This window comes from Anas platyrhynchos, chromosome 4 (assembly GCF_047663525.1).
Source record: "Anas platyrhynchos isolate ZD024472 breed Pekin duck chromosome 4, IASCAAS_PekinDuck_T2T, whole genome shotgun sequence".
Taxonomy (NCBI): Eukaryota; Metazoa; Chordata; class Aves; order Anseriformes; family Anatidae; genus Anas; species Anas platyrhynchos.
This window is the reverse complement of record NC_092590.1, coordinates 25,658,580-25,672,634: the sequence shown is the minus strand read 5'-3', so window position 1 is coordinate 25,672,634 and position 14,055 is coordinate 25,658,580. Positions and strand designations below refer to the sequence as shown.

The following is a 14,055-nucleotide window of genomic DNA, read 5'->3' as shown; positions in this document are numbered from 1 at the left end:
TATATCTTGAAACATCTCAACGGTTATTCACATTTAACAGTTTCTTGCCAGAATGTTCTATTCTATTTAAATAAAATCTTGATAATATGATTATAAAATGTTAATAATATGATTAATCCTGAGATAGAATTAGTTTTCTTAACCAAAACCATAATTTAACAGCCAGTGGTGATCTTGTTTAACTGTAAGAAATTTTTTTAAAAGTACTGCTAATGCTCGAGTGTCAGATTCAGAGATCCGTATCTCACAGAGAAAGATTTTCAGGTGTTGAAGTTAATATCAACTTCTTTTTGAGGTACTCCACTGCTGAAGCTAGCCAATCTAGAAGTTGACATAAAATTCCAGTAAATGGTGAGAAGCTTTGAATCTGTGACCTCATGGAATTTAGAATCTTAGGAGGAAAGCTCACAGCACCAATTTCTGTCTCTGAGTGATTCATAGGAAATACAGAAGAAAAAACTCACCAGCTCTGCTCCGTGTGCCCACAACTTTCAGTGTAAGGTAAGCTTTAAGCAAATTGGTTTTCTGTTTGCAAGCTTGTTTTTTTCTTCCAGAACTAGCAACAACCTGAGGGAAAGTCACAAAAATAAAATTAGAAGGCAGTTTCTTATCAAACATGAAGTACAGGAAGGGGGAAGAGACAAAGACGGAAGGAGAAAAGGAGATGCTAGTATTCATTTTATTGTGCAAAAAAACTTTCTACTGTACAACATAATAGGAAATTTTTAAAACATCATCATTGATAAATAGGTCTCAATAAAATGTTTCACTTTGTCAGTAGAGAATATAAGAAGATCTGCTACTTCAGATGTAGTAAGCAGTTTATGTCAGAGAGATCATAAAACCAACAAGAAGCCGCTTTGGTTTGAATTTACTCAACAAAGATTTAATCTTTGATAACACACTACAGCTAATGGCTGTCTAAGTAATAAGTAATAAGTAATAAGTAATAAGTAATAAGTAATAAGTAATAAGCAATAAGTAATACGCAATAAGTAATAATAATAAAAGAAAACAAGGAATATAGAATTCATTTGTTGAATGAGCTAAAAGTGATCTATGAACAATGAGAACTGCCCAGGATTTTTCCTTCAGGATTCTCCAACATTATCTTTCATACTTGGTAAGATATAAAACAAATAGTGCACTTCATGTTCTTCTTCCGCAGCACTTGAAACTTCAAATCTGTTCATTGCAATGAATCTGAGGTTCTCAACAGGCCTATGAGCAGGCAGAAATGCAAACTTTGCAGATCACTAGGCAAGATTTTGTTACCAGTATTATTTAAGATCATATAAAAACAGCAAAGCAGAGTTCTCTTGGCAGACATTTGCATTACTTCATGAACATTAGTAATTTTCATTATAGCTTAAGTGAAATGCATATTTACAAAGCAATCGCTTCGTTTTTGTACACAGAGAGTAACTTCTGGTACTTTACAAAAACATAAAAAGCACAGGGTGGCTCAGTGTGGGTTACTACTTCACATATACCAGCTTTCTACTTCAAGTTCTATCTGTGGTGGACTATAACACTACATCTGCAAACTGTGTTTCACTACGGAAAGTATTTTCCTTCACTTAATTTAAACCAGTAATCACCTGAACTGTTATGTGAAATGTCCCCAGAGATAACAAAGATCTTAATTTCTGAGTAAACAAGAGCCATGCCAAAAGTACCCCAAAGATGAAATAATATGTGGGTAAAAACAAGAAATTGAAAGTAAGTTCTTGGACAATGATGTGTTTCTGGGTCCAATTTACAGTATATCTTATAATTATATTAATACTCTTATTGAATGAAATTAGGTACTGCGGAGTATGGCAGGACAGTGAAAAGTTATGTGCTTTATTTCAGATATGTTAAATGAAATGAGCTCTGTTTTTGTGAGGACGAATGATCTATGTTCAGTTATGCAGCGTTTCAGGCTAATCTTCAGTGGCACTGATTAAGTAATTGCACTGTAAAAGAGCCCATGTTCTGCTTCTGCCTCTAAATGAAAATTTCTTCATAGACTGAGAGAAAGTTTTTCCAAGAGCCTGAAACCTCTCCTAATGATTTTTTCCATAGAGGTCACTTGAAAAGTTTTTGTCCTTGAAAAGGTAACAAAGCCAATATTTTTCTTATTTAAAAAAATTGATTGTGCTCTCCAGCACTTTAGCTATCAGTGCTTTTTTGTGTCGTGTTAAAAGGCTCTCATGGAAATTCTAATTCATCCAGTACAATACAAATAGCGTATAATCTATTATTTCTGCCAAAGGGTATTTTGATTCTACTGAATGATGCCGGTAGTCTTTTAAACATTTAGCATCTTTCTGGATATATTCTTCCAAAAAGTGTAAATGATGATTAAAGATAAGCTTAAAAATAGCGCATAAAGGAAATGGCAAAAATACATTAAAATCTGTTGTATGATTTGAGGATAATGGGAAAAACTAAAAACCATAACTATGCTTATATTTTTCATACAGCAACAGGAAATGGCAGAAAGTCACACAATCTCACTGGAGATTCAGAATAAATGTGTCAAAATGGGGAGAAAGGCACAGACAAAATAATTTTGAAAGGCAAAACACTCTAGATAACAATCATGGTAAAGTCAGACAACTGTGAACCCCGGTTTCAGGTGTTAGAATAGCTGAAAGCAACTATTGTTGTGTCTATAATAAAGGCACTTCCACATATAGACTCGTGATGCTTAATGGCGATTATTAGGATGGTAGATAGAGGAAGAGAAAGAGCAGAAAGTTACCAGTCCTTCAGCTGCCTAGCCTTTAACAAGCCACTGGTTATTCGGTATGTTGATAATCAGAACGGCATTGCAGGTACATATTCCAACACAACAGGGCAGCCTCCACAAAAAGAGAAGTAATCAGAAGCTGATTTGACTCAATAGACCAAATCCTTTCCTGTTACTTCAAACCACTGGTCTTCTGTGAGCAACGCAATACACTAGAAATGCACATTCCCTCTGCCAAGTGAATGTGGCCTACCTGCAGAACAACTTTTCCAACTGTTACCTCAGAAATAAAGAAGTACAAACCTCCTACCAAAAAGAGTACAGCTTTGTTTTTCCAAAATAGAATTTTAGCTGACTTCCTTCTTCCAAGGTGAAAAGAAATAAAGCAATTTCAGTCTTGTTTAAGATAATGATAGATGGGGAGGGAAGCAAAGCAGTTTGTTTTACCAATGGTATAATTAAGATAATACAACTTCACTAAACTCAGACCAGAATGCTATTTATGCATCCTAGGAAGACTGATATTCTGTTGTGTTCTGTGGAACTGCCTACTTGTGAGCTTGAACTTGCATTTTTATCTGCTACACCGAATGCAGAAGTTTGCAAATACCTAAGCAAGAATAACTTTTCAGATACTAGATATAAGTTACAGAGTTTTGATTTTGGAATGGATATACCACAAGCTTGCATATACCTTCAGTGTCAACTGAAGAGACATTATGAAGTGTTGTGTTTACTGGCAGTTATCCTGAGTAGTATAACTCAGTGTGAGGAACAATTAATCTAAGTACTGCTAGATACTGCTAATATTGTATGATAACATCAAAACTCTTCAGCTTTTATTTACAAAACCTAACAATGAGGACAAAAGCCAGTGCAAACAAAAAGCAGCCCACATGTTTCAGCATACATGGAGCAAACCATAAAGCCAGCTCTCTGTATTTCCCATGATAAGAAAGGGTTCTCTTGGATAAGCTTAGATAAAATACTTCACATTATTCAGAATTATCCTATATTTTTAAAATACCGAATATATCCTTGTCCTTTACTCATTTGGTTATATATTTAAAGTCAATTTTGTATACATGTACAATCATGTGTGTACGTATATGATAATATATATCAATAAAAAATATATATATCGACTTTATTATAATTCCACATACATCTTAGTTTTCAAATCTCTGTTTTTTAAAATGCTTTTTGCTTACTATTTCTTCTTATCCTTAAGTTATTGATATTCTGCCCTAATTTTAAAACTAGTTTAATATAGTCACTTATGACTAGCAGTGGTTGGAGAATTTGAGAACTGAATCACTTTTTCCTTAATAAGTGATCTGCTCACAATGAATACAAAAATTCAGTCAAAAGCATTAAATTAGATAAAATATATATGCAAACTATGTAAAATTTTAAATGATGAATCAAAGCTTATTTCAAATCATTGATCTATATCCAAATATTGTTCTGAATAGAAATGATTTAATACAACATTCAGCCTGAGACTGAAAAATGTTATTGCATTCATAATCACCATCATATAGGAAATCACTCATAAAACAAAATGTGACCATAAATAATATGAAAGTATAAAAAATATCTTTGTATAAAATATATATTATATTAATAATATATATACTATATAGAAATATGTATTTGTACACTGAAATATACTAGTAGATTGTATACATTGAAGTATTTTAATAGATTTATTCTAAAAATTATTCTGCATTCAGTGTACACATCATGTGGAGAAATATATTCAAGCTATTTACAGAAATCAGAGATTGATTTAGGCCATTGTGGTTTTCCAAAGAAAATGTCTTCATTTAAATATATATATATGAATAGTAGATTGTGAAACTGAATAATTCAGTCAGGTATTAATATCCAGAGACAAATTCAGAGCTCTCTAAATGTTCTATATTATCAACTGACTGCTGACTATTAATGCACTCCATCCATAAGACAGCTTTGTTTTTGAAGTTAAATCATTTGTTAAACTTATGGGTATTCATTTTTTTTATTTATAAAATGGCTCTTTATTATACAATCTATCAGGAAAGGACCCTTTATAATACAATGCACTTTAAAGGAAAAAATATATATTTTTTTCAACAACTTTCCAGATGGTTGTAAGGAGATTTACAAATAGGACAAATATAATTGTGAAATATTTTTTCCACCTTGAACTTACTCCTGTAAAGTTACAAACCCAAAAGATTTGATTGACATAAAATAATATATAATAATATACCAGTATATATATATATAATATATACCAGTATATATATATATATATATAAAATATATACCAGTATATATATATATAATATATAATGTATAATATTCTCAAAAAAACTTAAAATAATATATAGTAATAAAACTTTAAAAGTTTCAAGATCTCTCCATGGGGTCAGACAATGCTTAAAGCCTCTTTTGTTTTCTCAAGGACTGGTAGACCAGGCTAGGAACAACTGCTCCTGTCAAATGTTAAGCTTGACACCATGTCTGTAAGCTGTAAAATTTTGAAGAGATCTTAAAATAAATGTTTCATCTTGCTGTATTTATTTGAAAGTAATACTGATCTCAATTTTAGTTCAACTTTCAGTACTTAGTGTACTAGTAAGAGCAAATTTATTTTTATTAAAGGTGTAAGTTATATTTGACAGACTGGTTACTGGTTCTTGATAGCCATTGTTAATCAACTTTCTCATCTATGAACTATTTTCAACCTCTTGCTACATTTTATGTGTGTTTTCACCACTCAGAATGATGCACAATTAAAAACTTATAATGATACACAATTCAAGACTTACCTATGCTCTGCTCAGCCAAACCATCATTTGTGGTTTGTGACTGGTCACTTAAGCTGCAGTGGTTTGATCTCCTTTCAGGACTTGTGAAAATTTTTAAAAAGGAGACTAATGGAAAGGGAAAAATTAAAACCAAATATTTGTGTTTGCATGGGATTTTCATTTGAGATCATTTGGGTATATCATTTGGCCAAGAGATAGATCATTGTAGCAAAATGGCACAGAAATCTGGGTTAGTATGCTGGAAGAGTATCAAAACATTTTTTTTCTACCCTCATTATTTTCCTTTAGACCCAGTCAGAAAGAGGAGACTAGACTAAGTAGATTTGTGCTTTCACGTTACAGATTTTTTGTGCTTGCTCAAAAATCCATTCCAAAGTCTTTGTGTGAAAAAATGCCTATGAGATAAAAGTCTATAACCAGAAGTATTCCTGGATAGCAAGCAATGAATGAACAAAATAAAAATGAGCAATAGTTAAAAAATTAGTAATGAGCAGTATTTAACAAAATTTCTCTATAATTTTAGGCAGTTTTATCTCCTCCTTTGAATTCAAATAATTGTGGCACAAATGAAATAATGCTGTTATGTTCGCATACTGATGGGAGAGGAGCACTAACCACAGAAGGAGTGGAAATTATACTGATTTCAAATTGTAAAAGATGCTCACTTAATAAGCCAGAAAACAGAATTTTCACGTTGCATAGAGGTTTATCTTTTAGTTAGACAAAATGTTTGTTATTATCCTCTGGGTGGTTTTTCTGTAGCTTTTGTTTTGATATTAAAGTTATTAAACTTGCCTTTTCTATTCTCATTACCAGAATATTTTATGGCTAAATCCACTTAAGGAACCTATTGTGCTTTCTGATCAAAGTGGAAAATGAAGCCAGGTTATAATAAGCAATTTAATTTTTAATGAGCTGATTGAGGCCCAAGGTCATAACAAAGGGCACAAAAACAAAGAAATACAAACAACAACAAAATTTCTAGCATGGAATGCTAATGATAGCACCCTACACATGACCAGGGCAAAATAATATTTGGCAGAGTACATTTAAAAGCTAGCCCCGTTGTATTTTTTATTTTCTTTCAGAACTCTACCTAAGTCTAAGTAAGGTGTAGCATATTAAATAATACAGAAGCACATAAAAATGCATGAGACTTGTTTTCTAAAAGAACTTAGCTAGGATGTTTATTGAATTTAAATTTCCCAAGCTCAAGCTTAAATGCTACAGCTACAAGCTGAATGTTTAACCCTCTAATATCTCTTGTAAGTGCTTAAAAGGTAGTTAACTGTTACTCTGGAGTGTAATTCTGCCAGAATCCTGCACGTAACCTCTACTGAAGTCCTTGGGATTTGGCCTTTCAGTCTTCAGAAATAATAAATCAAATGTAAGTGGAACATTTACATAAACATGGTGTCCTTGCTTTCTTTTCAGTTTGTAAATTAAGTCATCAAACTTTATTATTTTTGAATACAGGCTTTTTTTAAGATCTTATTTAGCATATTCTTCAATTTTTACTGGTGGACTTTCTTACAGCTTTCTCTAGCAGTAGAAATATTTATGTCACTAAGCCCTCTAGGAAGCACTTTATGTCAAAGGCACATATCATTTTACCCTGACAAAACTGCTATATCTATTACAAGTAACATCCTTATGAAAAACCCTCTGACTCATTAAAGGAATATAAAATTTAAAATTAAATTACGTATACCTTTACATGAAGTAGAATATAAGCAGTAGAGGGGATGCTGATGAGTTCTGCGGGTTCTACAGGTAGTCCACAGATCAAGTCCAGTCCACACGACGCTTTCATCTGTTTTACCAGCTTTTCCCTAGGGAACAGAAGCAACTGTTTGAACAGCTAATTGCTGCTGGCAGGGCCAAACAATTCATCATGGTACTGTCACTGCCTCTGCTCTTCCAATGAGAGGGGAGAGGAAAGCAGCAAAGAGGACAGACATATCTTTTGTGTTCTGCCAACCTAAAGTGGTTGGCAGAACACAAAACTACCCCCTTTCAAAGAGGAGGAGAAATGGTATCCCTGCAGAGCTCTGAAATAACTGTTCTTTGTAAGTGACAGCAGCATGAAACACAGAAGGAGGCACGTGCCTCAGGCTATGTCACCCCACAGAGCCATGAGCTGCAACTTTTACAACTCAGAAGGCACCAACTGAGGACTAGCCCCTGTGCTTGCTGCGATGACGCTGACACTTCACCCTTTCTTAAAATGTTTTTTTCTTATTAAAATGTATTCTAATTCCTCCCTTTCAGCCATCTTCAAATCAGGACTGGAGGGGATGGGAGGAGGACAGTACCATGTGGCAAAACGTGTTCTATGGACCACAGACTCAATTTGAGAACCACTGATTTTATGATCATATATCAGTCATTTAAAGACATGCTAACACAGAAAGCTTTAAAACATGTCACAGTATGTCCCATTTGTGGCTGTGTAATGTCATGTGCCCCTCTCTAACCCCACTTACTAGCTACACAGGTGCTAGACATGGCCCTTGGCTCTCCTGATTGATAGAACAACTTGTCATACCATGAAGAAACTCTGACTTTTATCAATGGATTTATTTTTTTTTTCTTTCTTTCTTTTTTTTTTTTTTCCTGTTTCCTTTAAAATCTCACAGGTCAGTGCCCTTGGGATTTGATCTAAATGTCTTATTTCTACAGGAGGTAGAGGTGAAGCGAGGTGAGGAGCAAAAGTGGGGAGGGGAGGGAAGGGCAGAATGTTTGGTTTTTGGAAACAATCTCAAAGAATAAGCATGGGGGTGTGGAAATTATAAAATAATATAAAGAGTAGGTAAGAGAGTAATACAACTGAGGACACAGAGTGCTTGGAGATAGTACTGAGATAACCGATGCTTTTGTTTTTTGAAAGGATATTGTACAAAGAGGTGTTAGAATATGATTTAGATATGATGTGTATATGTAGAGTATCCGTTACTTGCACAGTGCAATTTTCTTTACTGTATTTTATCTATTTATTATCGTTACTGCATTTTACTCTACTACATTTGGAAGCAATATGGCCATCAGTACCTCACCAGTGATCCAGTAACTAGATTGGAAAACTGCTTCAATTTTCTTCTTCTGCTCATGTTCAGAGATGGAGACATTGCTTCAAACCTTTTGGGGGAAAATAATGCATATCAGACAACTATGATATAATGCATAAATGCATTTTTTCTGGCTGAACAGCTGTTAGAAATGCTTTACAAAAGCTTTACAACTGCTGTTTTAAAAGCTTTATGAAAACTAAAAAAAATAAATCAAAGTGGATCTATTAATTGATTCATTTTTGAATCTATTAATATTTCATTCAACATATACAGATATGTATTTTTATTTATTTTGAAGTGGTATATATACTTTTTTTTTTCTTAATTGTTTCAGCCTATATTAAAATCAGCTTTTTCTTTATTTCAGGGAACTTCAAAAGAAGAACCCTCTTTCCCATATTTTTTTTTTTTCCAGACAGTTGTGTTATTGTGGCAAAAAAAAAAAAAAAAAAAAAAAAAAAACAACCAAAAAAACCCCAGACCGTTCTTTTTGTCTAAAAATCTAAAAAGCAGTACATTGCTTGCTGTTATTTTTCTTCTAATTCAATTCCTCTAACTTATCCTGAGCTCTGTCAGTTTTCAGGAACTATACCTCTGTCTTCAAGCGTTGTCATGAATTTTGGATGGTCAGCTGAAAACACAAACAGAAAAACAGCAGCTGCAGGTAATAAGATTTGATAGTAGTACACATTACATATAGGAGAATTGCCCAATACAGTCTTGGACATAGTAGAAGTAGTTGTCCCTTAACCTAAAATGTAATTAAACAAATGATATAGACACACTTTAAATTAACTTTAACTTAACATTAAAAACAAACAAACAAACAAACAACAACAAAAACATAATTTATGAATGAATTCTGGAATGACATTGAATCCAGAGAAATCAATAACATTTACTAGAGAAAAGAAGCTCAAAACTCAACCTGTATTTGTTATTATCAACCTACACAGTGTAGTCCCTGTACCAATATTATACATTGCATGGTCAAGAGTTACACCTCACATGCCTACTAAAACATATACAGTCAATAAATAAAACATATACATTCACTTCATACTTTGGCAAAGGAAATGTAGAGAAAAAGTCCTTAGTCACAGTCCTGGGAGTTATAGAAATTTGACATAGCCCAAAATTTGTACTCTCCTGTGTTCCAAATGCAAAGATGACTTGTTTAATTTTTCAGTCCAGAATTCATTCTTTTACAAGACATTCTTTCACATTCTTGACATTGAACCAACACACTCAGTGATGTACAGCCTTTGTACAATATAGGTGTGGAAAAGACCTGATAGCAAATTACATTTATAAAAGAGCAACATGAAAGCTACCTGGTCTTTCCACATTATCTGAAAGCAAGAGTCAATTTCACAGCAATTCAAAGAAACCAACAGTATCTATTACAAATAATCATGATGCAAACTGTGACAATTATTTTGTCTTTTCTGGTCTCTGATGCTAGGAAAACCCTAGCGTGCCTAAACGGAGCAACTCAATTTCTGTTTTGTTTAATCTGTCTTCCCAAAACTTTAGTGTGGAGTTAGTAAGAAAGTAACACCACACACCTGACCTTTAGAGCCTTACTAATAGTACCAAGTCAAATTGCAGCTTTGCTGGCTGACTGTTGACCTAACTAAAGGTTTTGACAATGTAAATTGCAAGGGACTCTTGAAGCTTTTGTAGACCTGTGAAAGCCCTGCAAATTCTATTTCTCACCTAGTTAAGTCTTCTGTAATAAGATGATGGTTAGAGAGGTGGAAAATGGTAAGATCTCTTTAATATCATAAATGGTTTCCATACTCCTTTCCATCTTGTCTCTGTTGTGCAGATGGAATCAATTTGTGCCATTGGCAGAGCTATATTTATTCAGTTTTTTACTGATGCAAGTTGTTCGGTCTGCAGACACATGTGGCTGATTTCTTCATTAGTGAGCTTCTTTTTGCTGATGACTGTGAGTTGGTAGCTCACTCAGTCAATACCATTCAATTTACTATTGATGACTTCCCTTATGCAACCCATCCCTTTACTTTTCCTGTGAACTTACAAGACAATGGAAGCACCAAACCAACCAAAACAGTGGCACGAGCACATGCACTCGCACTTTTGCACTTAGCAAAATTTTCTCAAGCTTGTTGAATGTTTTTCTAGTTAGACAGATACAGGCACACTATGCAACTACTTCCGTATTGGCAATTTTAACGCTTAATTTGAAATATTATCACAGTGACCATATAGCCATGTGAAGCAAAGTCCCAGAACATGTACTGGGCATGTTTTGTTCTCAGAAACCCCTGCCATTTTAGTGAAATGTGACCATTTATTCTCTCTACATGGGAGACTTGGTTTTGTATACAGTGCCCTTAGTATTTCTGGAAAATTAAATGACTACATGCAGAATCCTCAAATTACAACAAATATTTGAATCTGATGTCCTGATCCCGAAAACTAGGCTATGATGATGATAAGGCAATATGGCCAAAATCTCAGATTTTAATGATCACCTGTTGATGCCTTCTTCCAAGAAAGTAAGTGCAAACTTCAATATCCTTTGAAATGGTAATGAGAGTATACTGTGGAAGTCTGACTATAAGATGGCAGTTTATGGGGCAGTGGATTTCTTTGGTATAGTCCAGCTAATTCTTAGTAGCCAATGATACCTTTCTAAAGTTTCCTGATGATATTTTGTATTGCAATGCCATAGGCTTCCATTTTTCTCAAATGGGATGGAATAAATCTCTGCACTCAGTGGGGTGATGAGAGAAAAGATACTGCTTGTCAGCCTAGAGTAAAGGCTCATACTTCTTCCAAAGGAAGGGAGCTGGGAGCTGTACAGAAGCCTGTCCTGTGTCCTGCATTCACAAGTGTTCTCTTCTGCTACAGTATCAGTTCTGTCACAGCAGCATAACATACAGACAGGGTGGCAGTGTGGTTTTTTTTTGGTGTTTTTTTTTTTTTTTTTTTTTTCAACTGCCGGGATAGCCTGAGGGCTCCTAGTGACCATCAGCCAGATGCCCAATCATATGTGAAAGAAGCTCCAAGCCATACAGAAATGCAACACAATGTTCAGTAATTTTCTTGCAGCATTTCTCTTTCCACAGATGAACCCCTAAGTACTAAACTTTTCTGCTAAGGATAACAGAGCTAATGAGCTTTGCTACACCATATGTCCATCAGCTAGACCATAACTACCTCCCCTGTCTCCTGAAATTAGTGGCTACAAAGCAAGAAGGACATTACAATCTTCTAAAAGGTTAAAGATTTTATTTCCCCTGGATTAACTAAGCTAAAGTCCATAAACATTCTTCCAAGGCCCATGAGAAAACTTTGTACTCTAAATGAATAAAGTAATTGTTTCATAAAGATTATACCACTGACACCTCATGAGAAATAATTTTTATCCATTTTTATCTCTTACCTCATTTCTGAGTGCTGCAATAATATCCGTCGAACGGATGTCTTCTTTTTAAGAATTTTCAAATAAGTTCTCTTTTGCTATATGAGTTGTCACATGAACTTCATGACTGATAGAAAACCTGCATGACTCTTGTAGAGTCAAAGTGTGTGGGGTGGTGCTTCTGACTGTAATTTGGCCCATTGTTTTAAGTGGAGGTAGGCCACTTAGGAAAGCAGTATTCCCTTATATAAGAAATTTCTTGTGCCTGAAAAATTCCTCAATATAAGACACTGATACATTGAAATTCTGAACATTAATATTTCTACATTTAATACTGTATATCTTACCAATACCTATTTATTCAGACCTTCAATTCCTGTACTTGCTGGATACTTCTCAAGAGCCATTCACAATGCCTTTGAGTACTGTTCTATAGCACTCCACTATTTGCAAAACACTACATAAAGTGAAATACAATAGGTGACAGAATTTATATCTTTTATAGCTTTCAAAAATTAGACAGACTGCAGCTTTCATTTCACAAACAGTCAATACAACCAGGTGAGGAGTGTGCAAGAAGCAGTGCTGCACTCGCTGTAGAACATTCATGCAAAGGCATGAAGGAAATCAATAGAAAATCCAGAAACAGAATTATCAGTTCATAGTTACATGTCAGTTTTAAACACTTTTTACATTACTTTGAAAAAAGGATTGTTGTGTTCTTTAGCTTTTATTGACTATTGTTGACCAGCTTAGCAGATAGATAGATTACAAAACATGTCAACAGATGAAAAAATAACTTACAAAAGACCTTTCCTCCTATAAAAAATTACTTCTTAAATTGCACAATGAAGAGAAATACATTATTTAATTTGTAATTTACAATATATTTATTTTTTATTATGAAATGAATTCTGTATTTTATTTTTATCCTTTTAAACACTGATTAACATTTCTTGTCAGATCAAACTTATGATAGACCTTATTGAAAAGTAAGAATTCGAGTCTGTGTATTGATTGCAGTGTTATTTATAAAAATAAGGGATTTTGTTTGTTTGTTTGTTTTTACAAAAAGGTGGAGAGGAGGGATGTTTTCTTTTGCTAAAATGTTCCATTTCTTTTTTCCTATTATTCCTGCAGACAAGAGGTAATGCTTTATTGAAAGAAGAAACAGATGAAAAGAAAATAAGAAATCAGGGAAGAATCCATTTCATCCCAAAGGTAAGCTTTCTTGTCCCCTTTATTGAAGGCAGTTTCATTACATTGGCACTTGTAATACCTATTTCTTTCTTGAGGACTCCTGGACACAGCCACATTCTCTGAAGATTTTTGAAATAGCATTTATATTAATTGAATTTCTGTGTTTATGAATTTCTGTGAAGCTCAATAGATATGGAAAGGAGGGATATATGGGTAAGGAAAAATCATGTACAACAGGTAGGGTGTTTCAGAATGTTTTGATGTTGCTTAGGGAAGTTCAAAGAAGAAAAATCTTTCTAATTCTTTGACGTTTTCTAGTAAGAAAGGAAGGGAATTAAATTGCAAGTGGAGCATGGTTTTAAAACAGAGCCTTGATATTTATGGACAAAAAAAAATCATCCCCCCAAATCAAGTGCATAAATAAAAGAATCCTCTTAAAACAGACAAATATAACCTAATAAAATCTTTCTTATAATGTGCAAAGTGGTGCCATCAGAAAGCAGACAAGCAATTAAACGAATATGATCTTGCATCTTCATTATCCTGCAAATCTAAGCACACTTGTGTATTTTTTTTTCAAAAGTTATTCCATAACCTCTTTAATTTTCTTCTTCACTTTCTGAACAAGCTCCAAAATTCAAATCATGAAAGTGTCTTCTTTTCTTTTCATTTATTCTCTGTTTCATATTGAACTGTTCAAAATAATCTGTTAGTCATTAAGAGAAAACAATGGCTCACTGAAAACCCTTGAGAAAGTAGGAAATAAATAAAATGTTAGTAAAGTGATAAACTTCTTCCTAATAAACTGACTTGCAGATCTATAGCTCC

The 14,055-nt window shown here is 33.7% G+C and overlaps 1 long non-coding RNA gene across 1 annotated transcript; it reads left to right on the top strand.

Annotated features, from left to right (window-relative positions):
* The first annotated feature begins 301 nt into the window (after nucleotides 1-301).
* LOC140002332 (uncharacterized) lies at nucleotides 302-13,704 on the top strand. The gene is made up of 3 exons (XR_011808698.1): nucleotides 302-501; nucleotides 9,207-9,294; nucleotides 13,168-13,704. It is a non-coding gene; the product is annotated as an uncharacterized lncRNA (long non-coding RNA).
* Nucleotides 13,705-14,055: the final 351 nt, after the last annotated feature.